The sequence below is a fragment of the Prosopis cineraria genome, unplaced genomic scaffold, assembly GCF_029017545.1.
Source record: "Prosopis cineraria cultivar Desert tree isolate PC_DT_omini unplaced genomic scaffold, ASM2901754v1 PC8, whole genome shotgun sequence".
NCBI classification, from domain to species: domain Eukaryota; kingdom Viridiplantae; phylum Streptophyta; class Magnoliopsida; order Fabales; family Fabaceae; genus Prosopis; species Prosopis cineraria.
In genome coordinates, this window is record NW_026555339.1 from 28,088,527 (window position 1) to 28,108,687 (window position 20,161).

Genomic DNA, 20,161 nt, shown 5'->3' on the forward strand with positions numbered 1-20,161 from the left:
TCTCGATCCTATTCATTCAACAACCCAAGATGCCAAAATATCAGTTCACTATCCAAAATCCTGATTACTCAATTAATTTATTAATTTACCCCTAATTGGAAATTAGTTTTCCTGAATTAAAAATTCAGGATGTTACAATTTCTCCCTCCTTTTAAAGAAATTTTGCTCCCAAAATTCAACCATAACCATTAAAAAACCACCTCAAAAGAATAAATGAGGATATTATTGCCTCATACTTTCCTTTATCTCTCACGTCGCATCTCTAGGAGTCAATCCATTATATATGACTTCCACTAGCTAAATGGTCTTATTACACAAATCCTTATCCTTCACATTTACTATTTAATCCGACTTGATACTGTATATGAGGCTCTCCTAAAGTTCTACTTACATTGGCTTAATTACATATGATGAGTCTGGCTGATACTTCTTTAACTAAGACACAGGAACACATCATCATATTGGATAACTATGGAGGCAAAGTAATCTAATACGTCATAGGGCCTACTTTTCTCAAGATCTGGTAAGGTCCCATAAAATGAGGTGATAATGTCTTAGCTTGGATAGACCTACCAATACCAGTCAACAAAGTAACTTTAAGGAATACATGTTTCTCGATCATAAACTCCAAAGGTCAAAGCCGCCTATTAGCAAAACTCTAATGATTGCTCAAGTGGCAAGAAGCTTTTGCCTGATCATTTGAATCTTCTTAATAGTTTGATCCATAATATTAAGACCTATCACACTTCTCTCACTCTAACTCAACCCAACACAAAGGGGATATACACTTTTGCCCATACAATGCCTTATAGAGTACTATTTGAATACTCAAGTGAAAAATATTATTATAGGCAAACTCAGCCAATGGCAAATGACAATCCCAACTGCCTCTCAATTCCATGGCATACGCTCAAAGTAGATCCTCTATAGTCTATATCCTACGCTCAGTTTGACCATCAGTCTGTGGGTGATAAGAAGTACTAAACTTTAATTCAATACTTATAGCCCTCTAAGCACACCCTAGAATTTTGAAGTAAACTGAGAATGCTAATATGAGGCAATGTCCTTAGGCATACTATGTAATCTTACCATCTCTTTCAAATATACGTCCACATATTTTTCCACATCATATATGGTTTTCACAAGAAAAAGTGTGCTGACTACATCAATCGATCTACAATCACCCCACATAGAATCATATCCAGACTGAGTCCTCAACAATCTAGACACAAAATCTATCAATATTCTATCTCACTTCCATTAAGGAATTTCTAATGGTTGAATCATCCCAGCTAATTTTTGGTGCTCAATTTTAACTTTCTGGCATATAAGACACTAGCTTACAAACTTAGTAGCATCCTACTTCATGCCTTGCCACTAATAGTAATTCTTCCTATTGTGTTACATCTTGGTAACTCTGAGATACATCACATGCTTGCTTTGATGAGCTTCTTACAGTATTCTTTTGTTGATTTCCACATCCTCAGGCATAAAAATTCTATCTTGATACAAAATGAATCCATTATTACTACACTAGAAAAGAATGGTACAACCCTCTTCAATATCTTCTTAAACACTTAGCAGAACTTGTCTTTTAGTTGGGCTTCCTTTACTTCTTGCTAGAATTCATTAGAAATCATAATAGAATAAATAGCACTCAATGAATAAGTAGAAGCCTCAAGGTGCACTTCTAGAAGACAGTATCAACTGGTGCTCTTTATTCATCAGACTAGCTACATGCAATGATTTTCAACTCAAATCGTCTGCAACCACATTAACTTTGCTAAGATGGTACTTAAACTCAAAGTTATAATCTTTTAAGAACTCCATCCACCTCCTTTAACAATGTATTAAGCTCTTTCAGGTTTACAAGATATTTCTAACTTTTGCAGTCATTATGCACATAAACTCTACACCATAAAGATAATATTGCTAAATCTTAAGAGAAAACACCACTACATCTAGCTCCAGATTATGTGTTAGGTACTTCTCCTCATGAGGCCTCAACTGCCTAGATGCATATACCATTAGTCAATCTTCTTATATCAGAATACACCCCAAGCCTTTTAAAAAGACATCTGTATAAATCTCATAAGGCAACCATGGGTTAGGAATAATCAACACCAGTGTTGAGATCAACATCTCCTTTAGCTTCATAAAGCAGACTCACACTTATCATCCTGAAGAAATGATTGATCCTTCCAAGTTAGTCAGGTCTAAGGAATGGTGATTTAGGAAAACCCTCAATGAACCTTGAATAATAACTTGCCAAACCCAAGAAACTCCATTCTTGATGGGTCGCTTACACTTTAAAATAGCTAAGTTAACACTAATATAGTACTTGTGGCATATTAGGTCATTCTTTACTAAAGAGGCTAACTAAGGTTAATTAAGGCTAAACTAGTGAACTGAACTAACTAAGAGTTCAGTGATTTTAACTAATTAAATTAAATGGACATATTTAATTAAAAACATAATTAACTAATGGAAATGGGAGTATTTAAATCTTTTTAAAGTGGAATCCTAGGAGTTATGGGATGCTAGATTCCTTGTCAATTCTTTTTAATTAGGCTTAGGTCAAGTTCCACTCTCTTGACTGAATTAAACCTCTTGTACAATTTTATGTAAGTAGACCTTCCTAACCAATTCAATTAACTAAGTTCTTGCATAATTTTATACAAGTCTCTAATTAATTTCTTAGCTAGGTGCAAAGTGATCGACAATTCCTCTTAGTTGCCCTTAGTGTGGTTTGGCATAAGGCATACCAAATGCATAATTTTGCACACAAGACATTTTATTAAACACCAACCAAACATATATAGGTGTAGCCATTGTAAGACACATTCAACACACATAAAATATATATTTATATGAATTATAATGTATTGGAAATACATAAAGGGGAATCAAGTGAAAAAATAATAAACTAACAAGTCAAATATCAATTTTGGTTAATAAGAACAAGATATAACAGTGCCGCTAATTTTAAGAATAAGATTACATCAACTTAAGTTACCGTAACCATAAGCCTTCCTTGAGACACTTCAAGACTCCTCTAGCATCCTTCCCTCCTAGCATTCTTTGTAGATTTAGCCCTTACTCATCTTGGAATCCACTTAAACACATATCTTCACCATGGTTGAAATGAGTTCCATGAATGCCTTGAAGATTTTTAAGCTAAACCAAGAATTCAAAAATAAGGTTTTAGGCGTGGGGTGAGAGAAGAATGATGGTGGAGTTAGATTATGGTTTTGATGGTTAGATAATAAGTTATGGAAGAAAGAAAGAGAGATTGAGATGAAGAATATGAAGAATAATGGAGAGAATTTGGAAGGGTAAAGGTGGCGTGAAAATTTTAGAATGGGAATGAATGAATCAATGAAATTAAGGTAGTCTAATCCAAGTTTAGGGTTAATAGGCCCAATTCTAGTGTTTAGAGTTTAGGTGAAAAATAAGCTAGGGTAATTTTTAATTTTCACTATGGTAATGGCAGAAAATAAGAGTTACTGTGGTTTAAAAATTTGAAAACAATAAAATTAAAGACAATGGGAAATTAAGAGAAAAAGTGAGTAGGATCAGAGTGTAGTATAATGTATGCAAGACCATGCAAGGCTTATACTTTCACCCTAAAGCCTAAGTGTTTTCTTTATCTTGATTCACCTAAAAGTCCACCCAATAGGGGGTGAATTGAGCTTTATAAAAATTTAACAAATAATAATAAAATTCATATGATGAGTTTTAAGGGATATCACCAAACAGCGAGAAGAGAACAGAAGAGAAGCTTGAAAAAAATATTTATCCTGGTTCAGCTCCAACCACCTGAGCCTATGTCCAGTCCTCAAGTACTACTTGAGATTTCTCCACTATCTTTACTAAGATTAATTCAGGCTCTTGGTAGTCATAGTACAATCCTAGACTCAAACTAAAGTCTAAATCACTCCCCCTTACAAAGGTAATGATAAAACCCACTTAAACTCCCCGAGTTTAAGTTTCTCTATTATGAGTCAGAAAAATAGAGGCCAACAGAGTATGTTCAAGAATAAATAACTACTGTTAAATACTCTCACTTAGAGCTGATATATAATTAATGAAGCTCACTCATAATAAATATAAACTCAAAAAGTTGGTAAACAATAAATATGAATAGCTTGAGTTTGTTCGTATTTATTCGTATCTCCACCATCTTCATAAATGCTTGTATTTATAGTTAGAGTCTGTAAATGATCCGTTATATTCATGAATATAGCCGTTAAAGTCATTGTCTTCTTTCCTGAGTTATCTGAGCAATCACTGAATTGAGGCAATGTAACAATGCTTTTCAGTATAGCTTTCTTTCTCATAATAAGTAAGGAAAGATAATGGCTCTTTTCATTAAATTTTTTGATAAGGTAGGTGTGAGACTCTTTTAATAAGTGTGAAGCTATTTTTCAAAAAGGAATTATTTGATATAATCAAAGTAAGTTCAAATTATCCCCAAAACACGCTTAGAATGAATCTTGAAAGATTGTATTACCAACAAATTACATAAAATGCAAAAGGAAAGAATTTAGAAGAGATTACAAAGGACCCTTATTTTACTCGCATGAAATAGAGCAATACACGTTAGGCATATTTTGAAACAATGATGCATATTTCAAAATAGAGTAGAAGTAAATACGTAAGGAAGACTAGACATACTTCGAAGTGAGACTTTTATATTGGAAGAGAGTTGTGTAAGCATTGGTTTGAAAATCCTTATTTGGTAATAAGGACTGCTATTCCCAAATAGGCTATTCCTGAATAGATTATTCCTAAATAACCTATTCATGAATAAGAGACTTCAGAAAGACGCAATGCGAATAAGCTTAGAAGAATAGAATACTATTCCAAAATAAGGATAGCTATTCCCAATTAAGATGTTTCTGAATAGACAAGAGAGTTGATACTTGGGAATAAAGAGATCCATTCTAGAATAAGCTATTCCAAAATAAAAAAGCTATTTCAGAATAAGGACCATTATTGACAAATGAAAAAGGCTCTCAAATTTGAATTTTTAATTCTAAGTCCACTTGAGACACCTTCCAAGAAATTTAAGAGGTCTTTAAGTATAACACTTAACCACCAAAACCATTTATTAGCCATCACTAGGCTAATTTTCAATTTATATAATTTTTTATCAATTAAAAACCTTCACTTAGTGTCACCAACTTTCACCATTAGCCCTTATAATGAAAACCAAACCTTAATTTAAATCTTATTGGGCTCAAATAGCAAAATTATAACTAAATCAATAGGCTTAAACCATTGAGGAGCAAAAACCCAATTTCTCAAGGTTTATTTTGTGCCCAAAACACCTCTTTTCATCCAATTATTCACTCAAAACATTAGATCACTATATAGAAACTCAAAACATGCTCCCTAGAATCCAAAGAAACAAAAGCTTACAAGAATAAAGCCTTTAGGATCAAAATCCAAAAATTTTCTCTTCCAAAAATTGAAGAAAATCAAGAGAAAGAGAAGAGGATTGAAGTAGGGAGTTTACCTATCGTGTAGCCGAGCTCGCAACGGTCGCAAAGACTCCTAAATCCAAGCCTAACTCCCTCCCTTTCTCTTCTCTTCTTCCTCTCTCCCTCTCATACGTTTCCTTTCCTTTCCTTTCCAATTCAATTTCTGCATTTCTGCATCAATTTGGGTCTTTAAATTGCTGGTCAAAAAGTTTGGGGAAAATTACAAGAAAGGGCCCAATATTTTTTATTATTGCACAAAAGCCCGGGTCAACTTTGGTAATTTTTCCCATAGTTAAAAATCAAATAAAACCAAACTTTTACTTAGTAAAATTCAAACTCTGGGCCTCTATTAAATTATTCTAAATTTTAATTTAATTATAGATATTTTATTTTATTTTTATTTATTTTTTTTAAATAAATTTGAGTCTTAAAATTTTTAGGATGTTACATTAAGGAATTAAAATCAAGTCAAATACTTGATCTTTAGAGAGAAACACAACATGGATAGATTAAAGAAAAGCTCACGTATTTCTTGGCTATTTAGGAATTAGACATATATTTGGGAATAAGGAAAAATATGGGAAAAATACACGAGATTTAGAAACTCAAGTCAAAGATAACCAATTCCCTTACCAGCCATTATTTCTTAATTATTAAACCTGTAAAACACAAACTTCTCTTATTTTGTAATTATCAAAACTAGGGTTCAACATCATCTAGTATTACAATCCAATGGCCCTCATGTGCCAAATCTAAGGGTACAACCCTATGTAAATAAATGTGACATACAAGATTAAAGTTCAAAGTTGATAATAATTGCATTTTCAATTAAAATTAATTTCCAAACATGTGGCACAATGTAAATTAAATAATAATAACCAATTATGACATCATAAGAGAGCAAGGGGGCGCAACCTTCATCCCTAAAAATGTAAGTCCACACATGCACAAAAATGACCTAGCCCAAGTGCAAGATAATAAGTCAACCCGAAACTTTGACTTTCTAAAATAGTCAACTTGTGAAATGAATTACTCTCAATCTAAAATGAATTTGAGAAATCTAATTAGACCATTTTTCTTCTGCACCAAAAATGCATCTTAAAAAATTTTCTCAAAATTTCAATTTTATAACCAAAATGCCCCTAATGCACAAAATCCTATACTTAGGCAATTTTTCACAATCAATGCAATAAGTGTGCAATTTAAGCAAATATAACATGATTTTTAGTCAATAATAACAAGGAAATGTATGTAATAAATGTGACATATCAGTATCTCTATCACAAAATTTGATCGCTTCTACTGTAACACTGCTCTACCTTATTCGAGTGCACTGAGATACCCTCAGTAGATGCCATATGTCTAAGAAGCCTTCCTTCTCGCAATTAAAATTTACACTTAGCTTTACATACAAGTGGTTGTCTCTTAGAAATCTTAACACAATCCTCAAATTGCCTTGTATGCTCCTCTCGTCCTTAGAATATATTATTATATCATCTAAGAGCATGACAACATACTGATTTAGGTACAAACAGAACATGCAGTTCATGTAATCCATGAAAATTATAGGTGCATTTGTCAACACAAATGGCATTACTAAGAACTCAAAATGACCATACCAAGTATGAAACACTATCTTGGGCACATCCACTACATTAGTCCTCAACTAGTGATATCCAAATCATAGATCAATCTTAAAGAACAAAAAAACCTCTACTAGTTGATCAAGCAAATCATTGATACTAGAAAGTAGTACTTATTCTTCTTATTCACCTTGTTCAGCTATCTATAATCGATGCATAATCAAAGGATGCAATCATTCTTTTTCATAAACAAGACAAGCGAACCCCAACATGATATACTAGGGAGTATAAATCCCTTATCTAGGAACTACTCAAGTTGCTTCTTCAGTTCTATCGACTCAAAGGGAGCCATATGATACAAAGCTTTTAAAATTGACTTAGTACCTGGCACTAAATCAATCAAGAACTCCACTTCTCATTCTGGTGGTAAACCCAAAATCTCATATGTGAAAACCTCTGGGAATTTACTCAGCACTCGAATTTCACTGACACTGCTATCCTTGTTGCCTTGTACTACAAAGAACACCATATAGGCTTGACAACCTTAAAGAATCAACCTCTTTTCCTGTACCACTGAAAGGAATCTGGACTAGATAAAAGCTACAAAAGAAATCACTGAGGGTGTCACATAAGCTAGTAAAAACACCATCTTTTAGGTAGAATTTAGAGTAGTATATTGATCATCAACCAATCCATCCTAATAATTATACATAATCCTGGCATAGAAATTAAGATCAAATCAATTGCCAAAATCTGGCCTTCAAAATTTTATTCCACTCTCTCACAAACTTTACTAGTCTTATCTAATAACCTAAGGTTGACACTACTACTATATAAGAAAGTTCATACAATAATAAAGATAACTTTTAACACATTCATGGGATATAAAAGAATAGGTAGCACCTGAATCAAACAACACCTTAATTTCTTGCCTATGAATAGAAATATTACCTGTAATCAAGTTTGGCACTGACTGGGCCTCCTCTTGAGATACTTTATGCACTCAACCCAGTATAGTCATTTGTTACCAAGAAACCCCACCTCTGTTATTCAGGAAATCCCTCGTAAAGTGACTTAGATCACCACATACATAGCATACCTAACACTCTCCCATGTGGCTCCTCTCACAAGTCACATATAACAATGAGCATGTAGTGCTCATGCAAGAGGTGACTATCTACCATAGTTGCTGTGAAGCCCTAAAATTTCTAGTCCTATCAATTCTTCTGCTTTGACCAATAACACCCCTAGATGAAGGTCTCCTATTGACAATCCTCCTACCTATAGACCCAAAGAAGCATAAAACCCTCCATAATTATCCTTCTTCTTTTATGGTTTAAACTCCTAACCCTATCTTACAACTATATGGAGCTGATTGCACATCTTCTCATAGGTTGCATCATCTAGTAAGGCTATTTGCCTTCTACACTCCGAGTCCATCTTCTCAAGCAACTTCTTTGCCTTCCACTTACTATCATCTCAGCCATGCAAATAAGTCATGAACATGAAGAGCTAGTTAAAATTCTTCATAAATACCTCTTTGTCTAAGTCACCTTATTGAAAGGCATAGAATTCAACCTCTTTCTCGTCTCTAAAAGCTGCCAGAAAGTGATAATCAAAAAATTTATCTTTAAACTGCTCCTAACTGAACCGACTACCATTTGATGGCCTTACCAAGTTCCACCAATGTTTGACATCCTCTACTAGTTACATAGTGGCTAAAACCACTTTGTGCTTTAAAGAACATGGGATAACCTCAAAAATCATTTCCATTCTCTCTATTTAGTTATTGATAGAACACATTTGTTACACACTTTTATTTGTCAATTAGGACCCTTTTATTAATTTTTTATCACTTAAAAGTGCACACATTACATTAAATTTGAAAATTTGCCCAAGTATCTAGGTTTAGTGCACTAAGGGTATTTTGATCCAAAAAATAAAATTTTGAGAAAATGTACAAGAAAAATTGACAAAGTGCATTTTATGTCCAATAGATGAGTGGTCAAATTATAATTTTAAAATTCATTAAAAAGTTAACACTTTTTAAGGTATCTTATTTTGACTTAGTTTTTGGTTTGCCTTTGTACAAAAAGTTTTATATAATTTTATATAGCCTAAAACTTGGTTATTTTAATAAATTCTCCCTTATAATTATAAATTTAATTTTTAACATTAATTATATTTTATTATGTCACATGTTATTTAATTGAATTATATGATTTATGTGACAGAGGTGGTATGTGACTTTTGCATCAATTGGGCAATTGAAGTCAACACTCTTTGAGGTCAAAGCTGAGCATTTAGGATGTTTTTCTGCATTAATTAGGGGATTAAATCAACTTAAAAATATAGATGACACGTGGAAAATTAGATACACATTGAAATCATTTACAAGCCAATTGTATTTAGTATCGTATGGTAGCGAGATTCGACCTATTGTACCATCCATTGCAAAACATGGCTGAATTCAAATTAAAATAGGATGCAAGACACTTTGTTCTACTAGGACTTGTGTGTACTAGCCATTTAGAGTTATTTAAAGATAGAGATTGCTTGGGTACCTCTTCCTAGCTACTCTCCTCTCTTCATATACATTTTCTGCTTTGGTTTTGGATTTTGGATGTTGATTTTGACTATGTGGGGCTTATGGTTGAACCCAACGAGTCTATTCAAACTATTAGAATGTTGTTTGAGTTTCTAAACTATTGGTTAGGGCTTTAATGGGATTTTATGTTTAGGCTTGTGGTTTTAGGACAAACCCTAAGCTTGAAAATCATAATATAAAGAGTATGTGGATAGAAATTGGGTTCGGTTAGGCTTTTAGGATTCTAACAAAGCTAATAGAACTACTAGACACCAAAGTGGACTAGCAAAATGAATTATGGGGGTTTTGAGTGAAATGGGTAGTAATTAAAATGATGACTATGTTAACTAATGGACAATAAAGTTGAAATACACTTGAGTTACTTATGAATCAAGTTTAAAATAGCATGTTCAGCCTTAAGGCTCTCTAAGTCAGGTTTGAAAGAAATCAAGTGTATAAACCCATTCAAGCATGGATCATTAAGGTGTCATGCACAGATTACTCTAAGAAATACTTCGGGATAACATTTTAGCCAATTCAAACATGTACAACATACTAAATCAAACAAGAATTAGTTTATAGAAGCAGGTCTAAGTGCAATAGCTTATTCAAGCATGATCTAACCAAGCTCAAGACACTTGCTTACATTGATGACTCAAACGTGCATGAGTCTAGTCTAGGATATGCATGGATTGACCTACAGTGTCGGGAAATGCTTATGGAGTTTAATTCAAGTGAGTTTCAATTCTAACTCAAGCTTAAATTAGATCCACTAAGTCCTATAGTATACAAGGAAGGTTGATTCGCACATGTGTTTAACCTAAAACAAGCGATAAGACATTTTAGCATAAATATACTCTAAGTGTTTAGCAATGAGGGTCTAGGACTATATGAGCTTAAGTCACAATTTAATGGATGCATTCATACCGTTCAAATAGTGATTTTACTCAATAATTTTCACAATGTAATCTAAGAAAAGAAACAAATAATAAATCTATAAATTCTAAGTCTTCTTTTGTTCTCCATACTCTTAGAGGTTTTATCACTTAGTCATTTACAAGACTTGATTTACACAAGTAAAAAACCCATGTCTATTGGTTTTATATCATCAAAACACATCATTTAACATAAATTTTGATCATGATTTTGGAATAATTTGGAATTATTAGATATTATTTGGATTATTAGCCAATTTTGAAAAATAATTTATTTTTGGATTAATTATAGGGATTTTGGGTTTAATTTATTTTTTTTATTTTCCTATTTTTAACATAGTATGATTTTGCCAATCTATAATGTGATGATCTAGTATTTATTTTTAAGCTTAATTTGAATTATTATACATTATTTAAGTTTTTGACTACTTTGTGAAAAAAATTGTAATTGTTAGAAAAACTAATTTTAAAATATTTCATGAGACATGAGATTTATCTTGGACATAACATGCACTAATGGGTGCACTTAATTTTTTTAGGCAATGGAGATAAAATTAATGGAACTTGATAGTGGAGTTTGAATTTTGACAATGGAAAGAGCATCTAAGGGCTATGAAGAAACAAGTCAAAGAAGGAATTATTAAAAATTTTCAATGATACAAAGGGCATTTTCAACCAACAAAAATTAAATAACTTTTCCACTTTTCTTTTCATCTTATTTTCACTAGTTCTTTTTAAATTTAATGGTTAGGATTTTTCTTAAACTCTCTACCCTTTCTTCTAATCATGAGATTAATTTTCCTAATTCTTCACTCACCCTAGCCACACCTATGTTCCTCTTTTTCCCCTTTTTGTTGCGACTTCTTCATCCAACTTTAGCCCCCATTATATCCACTGATCACATACTATTATTTGGTTGAAAATCATAGCAACCACACTTCGTATCACCCATTCCAGTCTCCCATTCCAAAATCATTCACGTGCCATCTCATCTCTCCCCTACCATTCTATCTCCTCCCATCTTTCATTCAATAATCTTTCATCGAATTTTTACATGGCTGTGACTCATAGGAAGCTTGGAGGAAAAAGAAAATTTATGGAAGCTTGAACTAGCTTGGAAGACAACTTAGAATGAGTATTATGGAGGAAACTAGAGCCAAGGATTTATAATTGAAGAGTATAAGGGAGTGATTATCCATTTATCTTATTAATTATAACCTTGCTTTGCCAATTAGATTAATGATCGAGTTCTCCTTGTTAATTTAATTATCATTGTAGTGTTTGTTGCAAATTTGGGTTATTCTTTTTACCTCTTAATTGTTTCATTGCATTGGTAATTTGCTACTTGTTCACTTAGATAATCTAAACATATTTACATATTTTTCAAAATTATTTTTGAATTAATCATAATTGATTTTAATGGATTTAATTAGCCTAATTCATAGTTATATCACTTAGTTCACTATGAGTTCTCTAGCATATCAAGTACTAGACTTTGGGCTTAAGGACTCTTTTTACTTTAATTAGGTAACTAAATTTATTAATTTCATTCTCATATAATTTTCTTTTGGTTTAATTAATTATATTGGGTTAGGAAAATTAACTCCATGTCAATTCCTAAGTTGTCCCCTTTACCACAATTGAATAAAACTTTTATTAATTTTTTGTTTATTAATCCATTTAGTTACTTAATTAATTTCTTTAGTCCTCATTTTATTCTTGAAACTAAACACCCCAATCATAATTTAGGACTTGTGCATTGTATGATAGCATTTAGGCATTAGACATAAGTATTAGCATCCATTAAGGTAGTTTTAATTGCATAGCTTGCATTTTCTCATTTGTATTTTAGTTTAAAAACCTAGCTTTAATTAGTTTTAGATCTTTAGGTTAATGAGAAAATAGAACCCTGAACTCTTGTTCAAAAATCACCCTGGACTCTGAACTCTTAAGATATGCAAAATAAATCCTAAATTTTTAAATTCATAGCCAAATGAACCTTGACAATCAACTTTTTTAACACCATTACTATTCACACAGGTACTGTTTAGGGTTTATTTTCCAATGAATTTAACCCTGATTGTTACAGTACCCACATGAGCAGTAACGACATTAAAAAAGTTGACTATTATGGTTTATTTTGCTATGAATTTAAAAGTTTAGGGTTTATTTTGCATATTTTAAGAGTTTAGGGTCCAGGGCAATTTTTGAGCAAGAGTTCAGGGTCTTATTTGCTCATTAACCCTATATCTTTTTGGCATTATTAATTGAATACCAAGAACCAATCTAATATAACCCCAAAATTGCTCCTTAGAAAGATTAATATAGGGTTAACCAATACTATATTAAGTTAATCGTAGTTTAATTGAGTGCAGACTTGACTAAGGCATCATCATTTATAAATCATCATTTGGCCAAAGCAAAAGGCAACAACTAAAGCTTTCTTTGTTAATGATTGCCTTCAATCATCATTTCACTAGATCATGATCCTTTCAATTCAAAATGAGTTTCCCTTTTTATCATTTATTATCATCTACAAAATTCTTTTTCTAGCTAGATCCTACATGTTGCTTGCATTCAGTCATCAATGAAGACATTATTGAACCCTAGTTTTGATGATCACAAAATGAGAGAAGATTTTATTTAATAGGGAAAAATTAAGGGGAAGTAATGGCATTTAAGGATTACTGGCTTAAATTGCATTAAACTTTGATTTCGTTACCTTTATACCAATATAGCCTTCACTATTCAGATATAGCCATGAATCTTTCAATCCTTCTAAGTTAAATTCTCTTGAGATTCTTTTCAAGTTAAGTATTTGACTTATCTTGGATTCTCCCTTAAAACCAATGCATCTTTTGTGAAGTCTTTTAAAAGGATCCAATCTTTATTTCCTATCAATTTCACTTCTAAAGCTTCTATGCATTTAAGTTTTACTTTGGTCCTTTGTACTGGTACAAGCCTAGTTATATCGATGTAATGCCCTTATTCCCTAAACTTTGAGTTATTTCAATATAAGTCACATTATTTCCAAATAGCTCTAGTTATATTGGTACTGTAACATCTTAAAAAAATTAACCCCTAATCAATTAATTTAATAGAGGTTAATTAAGTAAACTTAAGTAATGTGTCAACAAAGGGTCTTAATAAATGTTTTGGGTTGTGCTTTCAGCCCAGGACAGGGTTTGGAGCATATTTAGGGAACTCAAACCTCAAGGAGGGAGAAAAACAAGAGAAAATGCTACAGCGTATGTGTCTTGTGTTACGGTGCGCAAGTCATAGAATCACAAAGAGGAGCTCTCTGTACCACATGCTGAGGTACATATTGCGTGTGTTGCGGTGCATAATCAAAATTTTGTAGTTATAAGATTGCATCAAAATTTGACAAAGAAAAAGAAATAAATAGTAAACAAAGAGTTAAGAATTTGCTCTACTAGGGCTTTTAAAATTAAAGGTTTAGGAGTATTTTTAAACATCAAACACCAAAAGTAAGATTCCTAATCTCCTTCCCTCTCTTTCTCTTTCATTTTCTCTAGTTGTTGAAGCTAGGGCTTGCTTAGAAAGATGATTTTTGGACCTTTAAGGGTATGGGTCATAACCTATTAACTTAAATAGAGTTAATAGGAGTTGTTTATGTTATCTAAACCTAGTATTTATGAGGTTATAAGTGTTTTGACTCAATCTTTCATATTCTAAATGTTGTGTCAACATTCTTACTTATCTAGAATCATTTGGAACATAACAACAGAGAGGAATAAACACTTTTCAAATCTTATCTATCCTTTATACCCATGTAGCATTTGGCTTTACTAATATAAATCTTACCTACCCTATGTTAGAGCATTAAATGCATGGAGCCATTAATTTTCTTACTTGCCTTAAGTGCAAAACTCTGTCAAAAAGCATCGTGCTATCGCCTCATTTATAAAGAAAACTTAGAAGGAAACAAGCTGAAGAGTCTAACAACTAACCACATGTGTCTAATAGATCATTAATGGCAAACAACTACAAATAGATACATTTTATGAAGATAGTGGAACAAATGAAAAGCAGAGTCATTATACAATCATTTATATTTATTATTTCACTAACATTTTGTAAAAAGAGTCATTGTTTGTAAGTTTCACTAATTGTAAATAATACTCTTAGAGAGAGTTTTCAACAGGAGTTGTTCATTGTTGAACATACTTTGTTTATCCTCATTTTACATACTTTAAATAGAGGAACTTAAGCTCAAAGAGCTTAAGGGGGTTATCACATTACCTTGTAAGGGGGAGTGATATGTACTTTATGTAACATCTAAAATTTCTAATACTGAAACTAATTACTAATTAGGGATAAATAAGTGGGTAATATGGATTTTAGATGGTAATTTAATATTTTTGTTATGTTGGGATGCTGAATGTATAGGATCAAGTGGAAGAATTGTGTTTAGTAGTGAAGTATGCGAGTGTGATGAGAATTTCCTCAATGTGTCACACACCACAATATACGTAATGTCCACCTAATATTACCAAACTGTACCACTTAATTTGCACAATCATAATTAGAGGTACCATAAACCTCTCTTAGCATTAGAATTGAAATATTTAAAATATTAAAAATAAATACTTTGGAACATTTAGGATCCTAACACTTTTCAAAAACCTTTAGAAAATATTCAAAAATATTACTTTATTGCACAATAAAAGCTTAAAGGCTGCATCCTAGCCTCTTAAAGCAAAACAAATAAGTTAAGAAATAGGGTCATGTGTCGCAGCATGTGGTATAAAGTCACGAGTTATGTTTTTGTGCCATGCGCCGTGGCGTACATAACAAATTTTCCTTGTCATGATATTTCACAGTGGTTAACTTCTGACATGATGTTTCCACATCCAAAGTCTGATCGAAGTAATTCTAAGCCCCTGCAAAGTTTATGTGACAAGCTATCTAATGAGATAAGTTTGGACACTATCTAATGATCTAATCTTAATTTGGACACTTGGGGTGAAAAAGCCACTTTTAATAAAATTTTAAGCACCCAATGTGTTCAAACTTCACACGTTATCTCATTAGATCACTTTGGGCCTTGAGCTAAGATCTAAGGGACTAATTTCACTTAATTGAACAATCATATCATCATAATCTTAAGTACATATTCATTTGGCCAATATATTGCCCTTTTTACATATAATAAGGCCTTTTTTGATAAATTCTCATTTCACAATATTTTTGGCCAAATTCTCCATATATTCACCACCCTTATATAGACATATTATCACATAAATTGGCTAAGATTCACAAAATCATCACATGTCACATCAAAACATGCATATGCATCCTATGTCAACTTAATTCTTTTAAGTTTACAATAAAGCAAATTCATGACACAAGCTCTTTGGTCGCACGATAGTAGCAACCCTACGCTGATCCTTAATCTTTTCCTTTGCCTTACTCATTGTCAGGACTTGAAAAATGTAAACACGGGGTGAGATAATAATCTCAATAACTAAATAACTCACTATCATCAATTAACGTGCATAACCATAAATGAGTAAGGCTTATATATACATAGGTGTATCCATTTAAACATACTTCCTTTTCATAAAAACCATTGTCACAAAATTATTTTCACCTTCATGATCATCTACCATCGGATCCTTTATATCACTCTGATTGAAACCATAGACTTTACTTGGCCAATTATACTCTCATTGACTTGAGCACACCTTCAGTGGTAGAATCACTTGGTTAAAGGTATTCTGTCCCACTTTCAAACTATAATTTCCCCCTATTGCATACAATTAAGGCATCGTTACTCCAACACTATATCACATAGATGCTCAAGAGCATAAATCTTTAACACCACACTTACAAGGGTAGTGAAAGACCATATGTCATATATTTTCCTGAGTGTCCAATGGGGTATGGCATTGGAGATTCTCTCTTGAGTGCCTATAAGGATATGGTGTTGGAGATTTGTGCTCTTGAACATTTAAGATACAATGTTGGAGTAATGACACCCTGATTGTGTGTGTAATAGGGAAAATCATAGTTCAAAAGTAGGATAGAATACCTTTAGTTGAGTGATTATACCATTGAACGTGTGCTTGGATCAATGTATGATTGGTTCAATAGACCCTTTAGTTTCACTCAAGGTAATATAGAGGCTCAAATGGTAAAAGGATCACGCTAGTATATGAAAATGATTTTGTAAAATGGAAATGTGTTTGTATGGATATTTATATGTCTTTATTTATATATAAGTTTTACTTATTTATGGTTATGTGTATTAATTGATAATTGTGAGTTATTCTGTTACTAAGATATTTATCTCATCCTGTGGTTTTATTTTTACAAGTTTTGATTATGAGTAAGGCAAAGGAAAAGATTTAGGAAAGGTGTAGTAGTATTACAACTGTGCTATTAGAGTTTGTGTAATAAATTTGTATTGTGAATTACTAATGTTGTAAGTTACCATAGGATGCGATAGCATAATATAATATGCTTGGGTGGTTGTTTTGTGTATCTTAGCCTGGTGTGCATAAATGTGGTGAACAATGACATAGATGGCTAAGATAGTAGTATATGTGGGTTGAGTGGGTGTAGGTGGCAAATGTGAGAGAAATTGATCGGATTTGTGAATATATGTGGAATTTTGAAACATAGGCCTTATTGTGTGTAAAAGGGTAGTTTGATGGCCAAGTTTGTGTGATTTTGGTGATATTATTGTTTAATTAGGTGTATAATGTCCCATTAGATGTGATTAAGCTGTCAAAAGTAGCTAATGACATGTGATTAGTTCTGGGATACTTGGGTTGGGTGAAAATGATAAAAAGTGATCATTTTGCATTTGGGTGTCTAATTTTCAAAAGAAAACATTAGATTGAAACAAAACCCATGTCATTAATTAGCTTGTCCAATAAGCTTCATGTGGATGCTTGAATTACTCTAATTGAATTTCATATGAAGAAATGGCATATGTTGGAAGTTCATATCAATGAGCTATCACTAACAACAAAATCTGATACATGCATTGCAGTGCATGGTATATATGTCATGGTGCATGACATAGAGTAAGCCATTTTGGCTCTGTGTCACACGCTACGGTGCATGTGGCCAGTTTTAGAAAACGTTGTTTTGCTTTTATAAGCACCTTGCAGGGCACTTATGTAGCTTATAGGCTTCCGCCGAGTAAATATATGTACTTTTGAAAGATTTTAAATGATTTTAAAAAGGTTTTGAGAAATATTGTTAATTATAAGTATTTAATTTCATATTGTAATAAGTGGGATTGTGGGAAATAAATGTGATAATTTGGTAATGTCGGGAAGGCATTACACTTTAAGTTGAGTTTTATTGAGGTAATCAAGAGGTTGCATTAATCTTGGTAGATTAATTAGAGAAAATCTCAAGTGTGATTTAGGGAGTGGATGAAAGTTCAAGTAGTTGAAGCTGAACTAAGATAAATAAATCATATAAGCTTCTCTTTCCTTTACTCATTTGTGTTTGGTGATTTGGTTCTAATCTTATCTTCTTTTAATTTGCATCATTTGTTTAATTTTTAATCAGCCCAATTCACATTCTCTCTTAAGTAGTTTTGCATACATCAGATATCTTCTTTCTTTTTCCCCCCTTATATTTCTTGTTTAGCTTCTAATTCCCTCTCCCTAACTTAGAATTCCTTGTTCCCACACTAAGATTTTACTTTTTTAATTTATTATCTATATTTTAATTTTTTTAATATAATTTTCCTTATATTTAAAAAATTAATTATAAAAATAAAAGTGAAGTTTTTGAAAAAAATAATTATAAAAATAAAAGTATTGTTTTTGACCTAGAAAAACCTAAGGCAAATAATAAAAAAAAAGTCATTTGTTTATTCAGACTTACATAAATTTAAGGGTTAAAGTATGTTTTTAGTCCTTTAACTTTATATACAGTTTCAATTTGATCCTTTTATTTTATGAAGTATCTTTTTAATCCCTTAATTTTAACATTGTTTGTTTCAAATAATTATTTTTTGTGTCAATCATTATTATTTTAAAAAAATTAAACTTAATATGTCAATAGTTGAGATTATTTGTCAATATTTAAAAGTTCATTGTAAAAATTTGTTACGATAAAACTAATAGTGTTATGGTTAAATTATTAAAAAAATATTTTATAAAATTAAGAGACTAAAATAAAACATTATATAAATTTAAAGAATTAAATGTATATTTTAGCCTAAAGTTAAAGAACAGTTACAAATAAAAATTTCAATTGCATATTAAGACTTAAGAGTTCTATTTAGAATTAAAATATAAGAAAATGACAATAGAATACTTTTGAAATATATAAATGATAATATGTAACATAAAATGTAATAATTATTTTTTAACCCCCTGAGGCTTGTCTAACATTTTGACTTTTTGTGAAATGACATATTTATCCCATCCCCTTCCATCTCTTATTCACTGCGGCTTCACTTGCATCTTAAAAAAAAAAAAATCTAGCCAACAAGAGGAGAAAGAAGATCTTTCTAAATTTTTCTTGTTCCATCAATTCCACCAATTGTTTGAACTCTAGCTAGGATCTTATCCTAATTATTTTCTTCAAATACCCTACATACACTTGCAACCCTTACTTCTCAAGACTGATTCAAACTGTAATCAACTTTGAAGGCACCCTTAATTTCAATTCATCTCTAGGAAACAAAAGAAAATTGTACCTGCACCATATCCATTAGGTCAATTTTTTATCCCCCCTTTCATTTTATAAGCATCGGCCAAAAAAGAAACTCTATTATCACCATTGATAAATAAGTACTGCATTTTGAATCTCATGGATATATAAGTACTTCATTTTGAATTTTGTCCAATATAAATAATTTCTTTCAATGTGATCTCTCATTTGTTCAAAGAGAAGGGGCTGCGAAATACCCACGAATTAGCGATTAAGTTATTGGAATCGGTGATTGAAAGTGGCCAAATAGTAAATTGAAGAAGTTGAAATTGCTTGGTGGAGTGCTTAGCCTTGCAATAGATAGTTTTTGCCATGTCAAAGGGAAGTACATGATGACACAAAAAAGCCGATAAGGAGCCTCTTTTCTCCATGATCCTTGTAGTTTGCATAGAGGAAGAGGACAACAGAGAAGCCATGATGAGAGAAAGAGGGGGAACGGGGTAAATATATCATTTTACAAAAATTAAAATGCTAAACAAGTTCCGAAAGATTAGATAATAATTATCATATTTTATTATAACTATTTGTTATTTGTATATTTTGACAGTTTTTTATTCTCATTTTTCCTTAAAATATTTTATTTGTAATTAATTTCAATTTCATTTGATACCAATTTTTTTTTGGGTACATCAGTACCAAAATTTTTATTATCTCTAGAACAATTTATCAAGTAGTTTTTTATTTTTTAAAATAAAAAATTATTCCTAAAATTAGATTTTAATTTTTTAAAAAATTATATATAAGTCTCACAGATGAAAACTTATCATAAAAAAATCTCATGAAATTAATAAAAATAACTCTTAAATATTAAATTTTATATATTTACAACTTGATAAATGACATTTACTTTTATAAAACTTAAAA